This window comes from Natrix helvetica (genome assembly GCF_964273705.1).
Source record: "Natrix helvetica genome assembly, chromosome: 1".
Lineage (NCBI taxonomy): Eukaryota > Metazoa > Chordata > Lepidosauria > Squamata > Natricidae > Natrix > Natrix helvetica.
In genome coordinates this window covers 117,315,667-117,327,628 of record NC_138548.1, presented here as the reverse complement: position 1 = coordinate 117,327,628, position 11,962 = coordinate 117,315,667, and the positions used below count along the sequence as shown (strand labels likewise).

General features: G+C 40.1%; 1 long non-coding RNA gene across 1 annotated transcript; it reads right to left on the bottom strand.

Annotated features, from left to right (window-relative positions):
• Positions 1–6,429: 6,429 nt before the first annotated feature.
• On the bottom strand, positions 6,430–11,805 carry LOC309400572. The gene is made up of 3 exons (XR_014176681.1): positions 11,626–11,805; positions 9,395–9,688; positions 6,430–7,449 (listed from the first exon to the last, which is right to left on the bottom strand). It is a non-coding gene; the product is annotated as an uncharacterized lncRNA (long non-coding RNA).
• Between the last annotated feature and the right edge of the window lie 157 nt (positions 11,806–11,962).

Genomic DNA, 11,962 nt, shown 5'->3' with positions numbered 1-11,962 from the left:
GCCTGCTGGGAGATCCAACCTAGAACCCTGGCTGAATGCAAACTATGTGTGAACAAACATCTCTATACATTGTCCCTATACATCTTGATCTTTAAAAATATGCCAGCACTTGCTGGGAGATCAAGATAGAGGAGTTTGGATCTTTAAAAATTTGCCAGCATCTGCTGGCAGTTCCAAATTAGAAAGAGGACACGGAACACCCCAGGGCAGAGACAGGTATTAACAATCTAGTGCTTAAGGAGATAGAACAATGGGCGTAACTTCGAGCAAAAGTAAGAAATTTAGCAGGTAATAAAAAGGTAAAGCCTGTCTGAATGGGAAGACCTAGGTAATTGGACTTGATTAATTTGATGTAATGTTAAAATTCTTAGGTGTGCATCTATACTAATAATATGTAGAATTGAATAACATTGAATTGATTATGATATGTTTGACCAGCTGGCAAAATAAGTAAACTTCTCAGCTTGGGCTTGAAGCTGTGGGGAACGGAAGAGTAGTTAGGATTTAAACTGCTCTCTGAGTTTTCTCACTGCTTGGAGAATGGGCCACATGTTCCCCAAGGAAAGAAAATTGAAGATTTAAAGGGACAGGACCTCCCCCAGCCCTGAAAGTGTTGTTCCATGGTATTTGTGCATGTATGTGTGTGTGTGCATAATCATTTCCAGACCCGGAGGGAAGTTGAGATCCTTTAATAATAGAAAATGGAGCTCATTGGCGTATGTACAGGTCCCTGAAATAATTGTAATAATTGCTTTGCATGAAGAAAGAATAAAATGGAATTTGGATGTAAAATTAATTTACACAAGCAGTCTGATTGCAGTGCAAATGTGAGTATGTTGATGGTAAAAGTTGGTGTGAATATACTTTGATTCCCATTCATATAAAGAAACAGTAAGTTGCAAGGTTGTTTAATGGTATGTGTGTGTATGCATGTGTGCTAACATTTCCAAATCTGAAGTGAGGGTGAGATCCTCTAATAAAATAAAATGAAGCTTGGTGGCTTGTGAAAAAAGCTCCCTGAAATACTTATAATGATTGGTTGGCATGAGCAAGCCAAGATCTGATTGCAATATGAATGTGAGTATGTGTTCCCAATGCCCCAGGGTGTTATAAATGAAGGGATCCAGAGACCTGTGATTGTCTGCATGAATCCCCCCCCCCACTTCCTTCTGGGTCATTCTTTGGAGGGAAGCAGGAAAAGCGGGGAGAGTGAGTGTCTCATTTTTACCATGAGTGTGTGTATGAAATGCCCCCAGTGATACCTGTGAATGCCTCTGTGTATCCCCCCTTCTTTCTCTCCTTCCTTCTGGATCATTAAAGTCGGCTGCGGGTTTTTCTGCTCAGTTTAATCACATTTTCTCTCTCTCTCTTCTGAGAAATTTGGAGTAAATGGGTGACCTGCTCCTGTACCTTTACCTTTCACTGTTGTGATCTTTTCATCTGCATATAAAAGTTATGCAGTTACAGTTCCTTGTCTGCTCTGAATACAATTTTGATTTTTTTTCTTCTGGAAATTTTTGAGGTTTAAAATGCTTAATTAAACCTATAAAAAGAAATGATTTTGAGATATTTTGCTTACATTTGTAAATGTTTTAACATACTTAATGAGAATTTGCTTCCATCTGAATGGAATCTGATATTTTGGAGTGTTGACTCAAAGTACCTCTTTTTTTAATTGCATTTTTTTGAAGCTGTTGTTCTTCCCTCCCTCTTTTATGCCTGAGTGCATTTTTAAATGCTTATGAGTCAAGGTGCTCTACCCCATGATACTTTGTTTGTTTGAAACACAAGTCGTTGTCCCTCTTGGAAATTTACTCATCATTGCAAAAGTGTTTCAATCATTTCTGTCGCTGGAAGCTGGCCACTGAAGGTTTTGAATTGCACCCGGAAGGTGTCCTTGCCCACGATGGGGACTCGGTTCCCCTGGTAATCATGAAGGCGGATGTCAGGGGCATGTAGATGCTGCTTCTTCAGGCTAGGGATAACCTGCTTGAGTGTAGACCACAGCATGATGGTCAGTGATGACCCAGTGTTGATCTCCATCTCGCATGGAGAGCCCTTGATGAGGACTATGACCTTCAGCTTTTTTGGCCACCTTGTGCGAACTTGGCCGATTGAGGTGTGGTAGGTGACTCTGGTGTCGCCATCTGAGCACCATGGAGGCAGCTACCATGCCCTTTGGTTGGGCCTCTGCTGGCGGTTAGGTTGGCTTCTGGGCTTCCAGGTCGTCGTGGGCTGTTCGCTTCTACAAACCTTGGCGATGTGCCCTTTTTGCTCACAACGCTGGCAGGTGGTGTCGTGGAAACGGCAAGACAATCTGGCATAGTCTCCTCTGCAGCTTGCGCAAGGTGGGAAACACGGTTCGAATTTGTGCACTGGCTTGGTGCAGCTACTGCACATGTGGCAGTTGTCATCTTCACTTTCTGAGCCCCCAGTCTCTATAGCCTCGCGATGTACACGTGTGCTCTTTCGCACATCTTGTGGAGAGCTTTAGCGCTGCTGGTTTCTGTAGATTTAATGGCAGATTCGGATGCCCTGGCTTCTTCCAAGGCAATTTGCAGAGTGAGATTAGATTTGGCAAGTAATCTCCTCTGTAAGTTAATGTCCTGCACACCGCATATGATGCGGTCAAGTATGAGTTCATCTAGGTCTCTCAACTCGCAGTACGCTGCAGCCTTTCTTAGTGCCGCAAAGTACTCATTGATCGATTCACCTTCCTTCTGATTGCAAATATTAAATTCGTGCCGGCGGATGTGCTTAGATGGCTTGGGAGCATAGTGTATCCTCAGCATCTATTGGAGCACTGACCAAGCGACTGATTGGAGTGGCGTTGGCTCAGATAGATCTTTGGCTGTTTTGAACACTTCCCGTCCACAGTAACCCAGGCACATGTTCTTCTTTCGGCCTTCAGAAAGGCCCATGAGGTCGTTGGCTTTGAGGAATCAGTTCGAACCTCAGCATATACGATTCCCAGTGCTCAGTGACTGGGTCGTACATAGTCGGTGGGGCGTGCATGGTCATTTTGTGTTCTGAGGGCATTTTGAGTTTGCCGCTCAAAAATGACTGCTCAAAGCCGTGCTGAGCTACGGGCTGGATTTACTTGCTGGATTGCTACGTTCTTTTTGGTTTGTCTAGTTGCCTTCAAATCCCACCTTCGTCGCCAGTGTTAGATTGGGTAAAGGAAAGGCACACTCAGGCTAAAGGCAACAACAGCTCTTTATTGTAACAGAACAAGTATGTACAATCCAGCGAAGGTTCAGTCTGACAGCAGCCCTTTTATAGGGAGCTGTCAGACCCTTCGACCAATGAGATTGAACCCATGTTCCCGCCGGAACAGAGGACCTTGGTGGAAACCATTATGACAGTTGCTAGTATCTAACATTCCTTGTATTGTGTGAATAGTGTTTCCTCTGCTGTATCCTGAGACACCTGTTTCAAGAGAGGAAAACTTTCACAGCAGTTCTGCTTAATTGGTTATATCAAATAACCAGACTGTAACAGACTTGAAAAGATGCCTTAAAACAAAGATTTAAATGAAGACACACAGCTGCTGCTTCACTTAATGTCTTCCACATCTTTCTTGATTCTTTCTCAACCTCCTACAGAGTTGTAATATCAGGAAAATGTTTCTGAGCATGTGCAGTTTCTTTTTCTCCTCTTTGCAAGAGATCAAGGAGGCCGAGGACATGGAGGAGGGTAAAAGGCAGATAAAGCTCTTCTCCTGAGGGCATCCTTGCTCCTCTAAAAAAGATTTCCCTAATTTTTGCCCTTCAGCTCTGTGGGAGAAATATTTGTCTGACTTCCGTGAACCTGTCAATTTCTTTCCGCAGCTCTTCCTGTTTGTATGTGGTACCACTGCTATCAATCTTGCTATTGAACTTTGGAAACTAACTTCACCATAGATTGCATTAGAATCTTGGTGAACATTGATTTGGGAACTTGGTGAGATTTCCTTCAGCGCGTTTGGTTTGGTTCTTTGGCCAGTTACTGGGCATCAATTAAGCCATTGGAGTATGTTTGATGTAAGCAACTATTTGCTTTCCAACAAGCAAGTTTTCTGGCCAAAAGTTTTTTACAGCTGTTATTTTGGGGGTAGCATTTTTCAACTACTGGCCCATTTGCCGACTCCTGGATGTTATTTTCTATAGCTCCTTGCTGCCAGAACTTAAAATTTGTCCTTCCATTTGATCCCGGAAAAAGCAACAGAGACGAAGCAGGAGGAAACTCTCTGGATGCCCATGGCTCTAGTCCTGCCAGGTATTGTGTTAGAAATGAGTGTATTGAACATTCAGTGACAAGAGATTTGGTGTAGCTGTATATTTTGCTGTGTTAACAAAGCAACCCCAATGCTTTACAGCCCTTTCTAAGCAATTTACAGAGTCAGCATATTGCCCCAACAATCTAGGTCCTCATTTTACCGACCTCCGAAGGATGGAAGGCTGAGTCAACCTTGAGCCTGGTGAGATTTGATCTGCCAAACTGCTGGCAGCCGGTGATCAGCAGAAGTAGTCTGCACCGCCGCAGCTCATGGAATTCAGATCACCTCTATACAGTAGCAATTCCTTAATACAAATATATGCCAAATAAATACATATAAACACTAAAATACTGAAGCTGTTGCATTGTACTGATCTTATTCTTTTCTGCATTGTAATTACCCCACATTCAGAGCTGATGTAACATTGACCAATCGCTGTACTTTAAGCAAGGACTACCTACAAGAACTGCATGTGCTTTCCAATATGATATCTAGAGCGTCCTTGCAACTACAGTATAACCATATGCAGAGCCAGTTCAGTATGTAGGAATAGAAGGTTTAATAATACTTAATTTTTTAAAAAGAATGTCTGGCTGAAGAGGAAGTTCCAGCTGTAGAACTTGTTTCAATCTATTAGAAAGCATTCCGCAAAATTCCTAGCTTCATAATATAGCCACCATATATGAAAAAAAAAATCAAATCTAAACATGACATTTCCTACAATTTTAATAATTGAGAACCAAAGTAATAAGTGCTCAATGAAATGTCTTAGACTGGTTTTCATCAAATATATTGTAAATTTTAAATATTTTTTCCAATTTTCCGGTCGTTGCACACCGAATATTCTGTTCAAATTCTGCATCAGTTTAATCATAGAATATTTAATTTGTAAGTTTCTAAATTGTGTTTTACCACCCAGCAACGTATAGATGAGTTTGCAGCAAATACTCCATTTTGTGTTACAAGGTTTCCAAATTCAGCCAAGTCTCTAATAGTTGCCTTGGTTTTGCAATTATTTTAGAACTATGCAATTAATTTGAAAATACTAAAACTGGTTTGGTGCTTCTGGCCATTTTAAAGATAGAATCTCAGAGGATTTCTATCTTGTTTGAAGAATCAGAATGCCCACTTCTCCTTGGACGTTCAGTTTGTTTTTGCTTCTAATTTTCTAAACCTCCATCAAGTAGAAAGAGGATGGCCCCTGAGATAAATTACAGTGGAAAAAAATCAGTTCAAAATTTATTGAGGTAACAGGCAAACTAGCAACAATTTACAGAAAAAATGTGAGAACTTCATGTAAAATCAGACTTACATGTTGGGTTCATTCCTGAGCTAAATATGTTCTGCTCTGGTGGTATATGGATTTTATGATTATTGAAGCAGAGTAATCAATTACAGTAAAATGAAGCAATTGCAGAACAGTCAAAATCAATGACATGTCAAAAACTAATCAATGCAAAATCTGTGGCCAAAGGTGTCCCTTTAAATAAAAATATTACAATCCAATCTTTCCTAGCCCTGTTCCTTATGCAAGCATGTTTAAGCATTGGAAGTTATTAAGCATACTGGGCAACATAATCTCTATATATCTAGTGAACGCTCATAATTCTTAGATAGTTTTCAAGTTCAGTTAAAAGTAACATGAAGTACCAAGAATGCAGGTGAATGTAAGGTAAGGGGACAGGGGTAGGTTCCTGTACCAGCTGGTACCAGTTTGTTTCATGTGCGCATTGCGCGTTGCTCGTGCAGTTGACTGTAAATTGTTCTGCGCATGTGCAGAAACATGCCGGCAATGGCAGAAGAGACCAGGGAACAGGTTCGGGGGCATGGCCAGCCTGGGTCACTGCCTGTTTTGGGACCCAGGCCAAATCACCACTACCAGTTCGGCCAAACCGGGCCGAACTGGAAGCAACCCACCTCTGTAAGGGAAGCATTTCAAAACAGCAAAAAAAACCAAAAAACTTTCCTCTGAAGAAACACAGAGAGTAGACTGGCCAGTGTCTGCCCCTAAGACGAGACACTATACACTATAGTCTACAGAAGAATTACAATCTCATTTTCCTTTAGCACCCAGATTTCTCAGATGTCTATGAAATCCAAACTCTTTTCCAGTTTCTGCTGAAAAATAATACAATATTAAAACCCAATCGAATAATTATCAGAAATAATAGTGGCAGTGAATATGTACATTTTAATTTTTCACATGGTATTAATCAATGTAGGCCATACAAACAAAAGTAGGAATAAGTGGGGCGAGGGGATGCAAAAGTGAAACAAAGTCAAATGGAAAGTTAAATGGTCCAGGTCCAAAATGGCCATGCAGGGCAGCAGTTGCACAGATGGATGAAAAGCAGTAGTAGTAAATTGGGAGGTACCTCTGGAGCTGGAAGAAACCAGAATGGACTCCCCTCCCCCATTTTGAAGCAGGAAGATAAGAATGTAGGATAATACATATTATACTAGGAGCCATGATGGCGCAGTGGTTAGAATGCAGTATTGTAGGCTAACTTTGTTCATAGCTAGGAGTTGGATCCTGACTGGCTCCAGGTTTACTCAGCCTTCCAAGGTTGGTAAAATAAAGACCCAGATTGTCCTTAGTTTTGTCCCAAATATGCTGATGTTTGTAAACCATTCAGAGATTGTTGTAAAGCACTTTGGAGTGGTATATAAGACTAAGCACTATTGCTATCACTACCTCATCCTCCCCTCTGGAAATGGTTGGGGTTCTAGCACCTGACTAGGCTATCTGACCATGCAGATCAGCCCTTTTTGCCATAAATATACTGTCTCATTATCTGATTGGTTGCTTAGCTATGGATGTTTCCTCCCAAATTTCACTGGTTCTCCCTTTGGATTTTGAATCTCTCTTGCTTTTGAAGATTCAAAAGATCAGTAAGTTATGTTTTATTGTCCACATTTTCATTAAAAGGTTTGTGTGCTGTCATTCTTTTAGCATTTTTCAGCTGAAAAGAGAGAAAAGGCTTCATTTCAGATTATACTGCTGAAGGAATGTTCTTCAGACTTTCATTTGAAATATATTAAATTCCAATTCTGCCTAACCATATTCTAAATGGAAATAAATGTAGATCAAACAAGCAAGCATGAAAAAAATAGCATTTATACTGGAGGTTCTAGGCGTATAATCCATGTCCATCCATTCAGCCTTCTGTATAATATATTTTCCATTCAACCTATAATGAAAAAGAAAATCTTATTTTAATATGCTAATGAAAGATAAGGATCTATCATACTATGAAGGGACCCACGTGACCATCTTTGAGGCCAGACCCAGGTGTCCAAATATAATCTGATATAATGTAGTGTGATCAAATAAATAATTCCATTTACTGATCACACTCTTTCCGGGTACATTTTATCTTATTCAAAAAAAAACCTTTATTTTAATTGTCTTTAGAAGGATTTGGCATCCCTATAAAATCTATTTTAGGAAAAGAATTCTTTCTTCTTGGCTTTGGTACCCCCATATTACTCACATTGCTCTGCATTATCCCCCCCACCCTCCCTGAATCAGGTAAAAGTCATCGTTTTTTCATATTTTTATTTCATCTCCCAACCTGAGTAGGGCCCCTCCCCTTCCCTAATTTATTCATCCTGGCCCTCAGTCAATCCTCCCAATCAGTAGCCAAGAAGCTCTCTTCCATGATTTCACCCCTTTCCAAGATGTCACTGAGGGCCAATAAGGACCCATTGAAAGGGCCGTATGAGTGGGGCAACCATCAGTTGATTGAGCTAAGGGCTCGCTTTGATTCAATGGAAAAGTTTGATATAGTTCCCAAGAACATTTGAAGTCTGGTGGGAAGAAATGCTATTTCTTCTGTGGGGTGTGATAATTGCTTAGGTGTTGACTGAAGGGTTTGATGTAAAGGAAGGAATCTGTTTGCTGTGTCTAAGGGATTTTAATGTCTGGAGTGGACAACTCTTCTTATGATTAAGAAATTTGCAAATACTTTCAGCTTAGGCCAAAAGGCTTAAGTGTTGTGCCAGCCACATGATCATGGAGACGTCTTCAGACAGTGCTGGCTCTTCAGCTTTGAAACGGAGATGAGCACCACCCCCTAGAGTCGGGAACGCCTAGCACATATGTGCGAGGGGAACCTTTACCTTTATCTTATTAAAGTAAAGCTGACCTGTCTTCTCATCCTTGAGCTCCCCCTCATCCTTTTCTTCTAGGAAGATGAGGGCCCAAGTACTCACTGACTATGTTAGCAGGATCCCCTAATTTCTTCTGCAGTATCCCATCCTTCATCTGTATACTTCTTTCCCAGTTTCTTTTCTATATGTGGATGGTGGTGGTAGAAATCTTTGTTCTCCCAACTGTGAAGGTTTGTGTTGTTTGGTGTGTATATCCCATATTGCAGTCCTCCACTATTAATTCTCCAAGTATGTCTTAAATTTTGGAAATTTTGCATACCATTTTCATCACATTATCAGACTCCCAGCCTGGATAAAGTTCCTTTGGTTTTTCCAATTGTATATATGTCTCTTTTAGGCATTAGAATTTTAAAGCTGAGTGAGCTCTTCACCATATTTCAGATACATGTAAACTAGGTGTCAATGATGCCATGACATCTTTTCAATCTTTTCAGTCTTCTCTAGCCTGTAATCTGATGAAATTACAGCCCCCTAAAATCTTTGAGCAAGGGGTGAGTGGGTTGTATTGCTGTTTCTAAATAGACCAGTCTGATGCCACAGAGAGTGTCAAGCAAACTAAAGCAGCCATATAGGTTGCAATAAGACACAAATGGGATTTATTCTTGGGATTAAGACTGGTTCTGGGGCATTTTTTCACTCTTCAATTTAGGATTCCTGGAATAGAAATGCGCACAGGGATTTTAGATATTTGGAGGCTGTCTTACAAAGTCAGCTCTCAATTTCGTTCTCCTTGGAGCTCCTATGAGAGAACGCTGCTCTTCTTTGTTCTCTGGCTCCACCCAGCATTACATGCTATGTTCACTTCCCTAGTAGCAACAATAGCATTACTACCTGTAAGACACCTTAATATCTTTTCATATCAGTAAGGATGCTGGAAAAAAGGATGGACTAAATTCAACTTTTTTATTGCCATTTGATTTTAAGTGGAGAGAACATTTCTGTAATATGTTGAATTTTTTTTACCATTTTATCGAGCTTCAAGGTTTATGGCAAGATCATTTCTATTGCATCTTCGAAGGACATCAATGCACACATTTAGAGCATCTTCTCCATAATGTTGAATCAGAAGATCTACAATTTCTGGTTGACCAGCTTTCTCCAGTGCAGCTCTACGAATGTTTGGCCTTCCATCATAATTAACAAAATTGAGCCTCCATTTAAATTCGTTAAATTCCTTTTCAATGAGTTCATTCAATGCATTGTAAATATCTTCTTTCACAGTGTTATTCATGTCAACTATGATGGATTATATCCAATCTAAAATTAAAATTAGAGAATTAAACTAATATAGAAAATGAAGCCGGAAGGGAATACTATTAAACTTAAGCTAGTTAGCACATTCACAAATGTATAGTGGTTTATTTATGATTTGATGTGTACAGATTTGTGTATAAAGAACTTTACAATTGTAGCTATCATCCCACTGCCTTTGATACAACCTTCTTTAAAATGGTGAAGTTGGAGATGGAGTAATAATAATAATAATAATAATAATAATAATAATAATAATAATAATAATAATAATAATAATAATAATAATAATAATAATAATTTTATTTGATTAGCCGCAACCCTCTCCCGAAGGACTCGGGGCGGCGTACAATCAAACAGATAAAAAATACACATAAGACAAACATATATACAAGAGAACAGAGACATATACATATGTGCATGGAGGAGTGATAATTATCCAAAGTGACTGGCTCAAAGATGGCTTTATATATACACAAAATATTAAAAAGAAATAGTTAAGAAAGAAGTCATAGGAAAAAAGTGTGGAAAACAATAGAAAACAAAGAAGAAGAAGAAGAAAATCTAAAAGAAACTATTTCCAATCTGTTTTACAATAACTACTGTTCTGACCTAGGCTTCCACAAACCCTGAAACAGACTCCTTGTCCTGACAAAAACCCATTTTTATTAAGTTACTATGAATTCCTCTCATTCACATCCAGCAAAGTCTTTCAAGGATGAATTTACAGTCACAGACCTTATCTGGCATGGAGAGCTGTCAGGCCGATATCTTCAAAACATGGCAAGGAGTCTCGGAGAGTCAGAACCAATTAAGCAAACTAATTGTCTCCTGCAAATTCCACTCCCCTTTCGCTCCTCTTTTATTCCCTATGGGAGGGGCCATTCACTGTCCACCTGTGGCCTTACTCCCAAGCCAACCCTTCTTCCTTAGCTGTTTCCTTCATCAGGCAACTCTGCGCATGTGCACACTGGGAAGAGGCTCCAGCTTTTCATCTGCCTCACTGATGTCTGACTCCAAAGGCAGCCGATAACTATCAAATGGCCCTGGCCCCATCTCTGCCTCCAACGCAGAGTCCTCAACAGAGCCTTCCCCAGACTCCAGGACTGGCCCATGTTCCTCCCCATCCTCCTCACTGGTCTAATCTGCTGTCAGCTCTGCTGGCGGACCACAACAGTTACTTGACACCCTTTCCTTCCACAGAATTATGTAATATAATTCCATAATTCCATTTTTCCAATATTCAGCCTTTTTTAATCCGTATCTCCAGAAATCACAAGTTGACTGTAATAATGCATGAAAACCCTGGATCCCGGGAGGGAGAAAAGTGTCTGCTCCCTCCAGGTGGTGAGCATTTAAGCATTTACCATTCTCTTTTTGTCTTTTATGAATGTGGGTCAATCTCTCCAAGAAATGCACATAAACCATCTTTACCTTTCTACTATTTCTACAACAGTTCATTTCGTGACTATTCAAAATTACAACAGCACTGAAAAAAGTGATTTATGACCAGTTTTCACACTTCTGACCGTTGTAGCATCCCCATGGTCATTCAGATGCTTGACAACTGGTTCATATTTATGACAGTTGCAGTGTCCCGATATCATGCGACCATCTTTTGTGAGCTTCTGGCAAGCTGAATTAATGGGGAAGCCAGATTCACTTAACAACTGTGTTACTAACTTAACAACTGCAGTGATTCATTTAACAAATGTGGCAAGAAAAATCATAAAATGGGGCAAAACTTAAGTAACTTCTCAAGCAGAGTTGAAGAGCTTTTTTTTCTGAAGACGTTTCCTCCCTGCACAAATTATGCCACAGGTCTTTCTCAAATGCCTTATATTTTTGCAAAGCATTGGTGCCAGAACAGTCTATCCCACACAGACGTGTGTAACACAAAATCCAACCCTCCTATATTTCAGCAATAAAGTTGGCAAACTTACCTTTTTAGGGGGAAAAAAGGAGTCTGAAATCTAAATTGGTCCTGAATTTGTAAAGAGGTGGCTAAAGCTTTGCCCTTCGCAGGCCCCTGATAAAAGCACTTTCGTTTTCAAAAGTGCTCCACCCTTCCTCACTGTACTTTATTCTGTGAGTCATGTTTCGTCTGCTGCGTCCTGAACTTCAAAGGAGGAAAAGTTTCACAGCAATTCTGCTTAATCGGTTGTATGACTCATATCAAATAACAGGGCTGTGCAGGCCTTGAAAATATTGCCTTTAATCAAAGGTTTAAATGAAGATACATACCTGCTGCTTTAGTTACTGTATTCCATATTTCTGTCA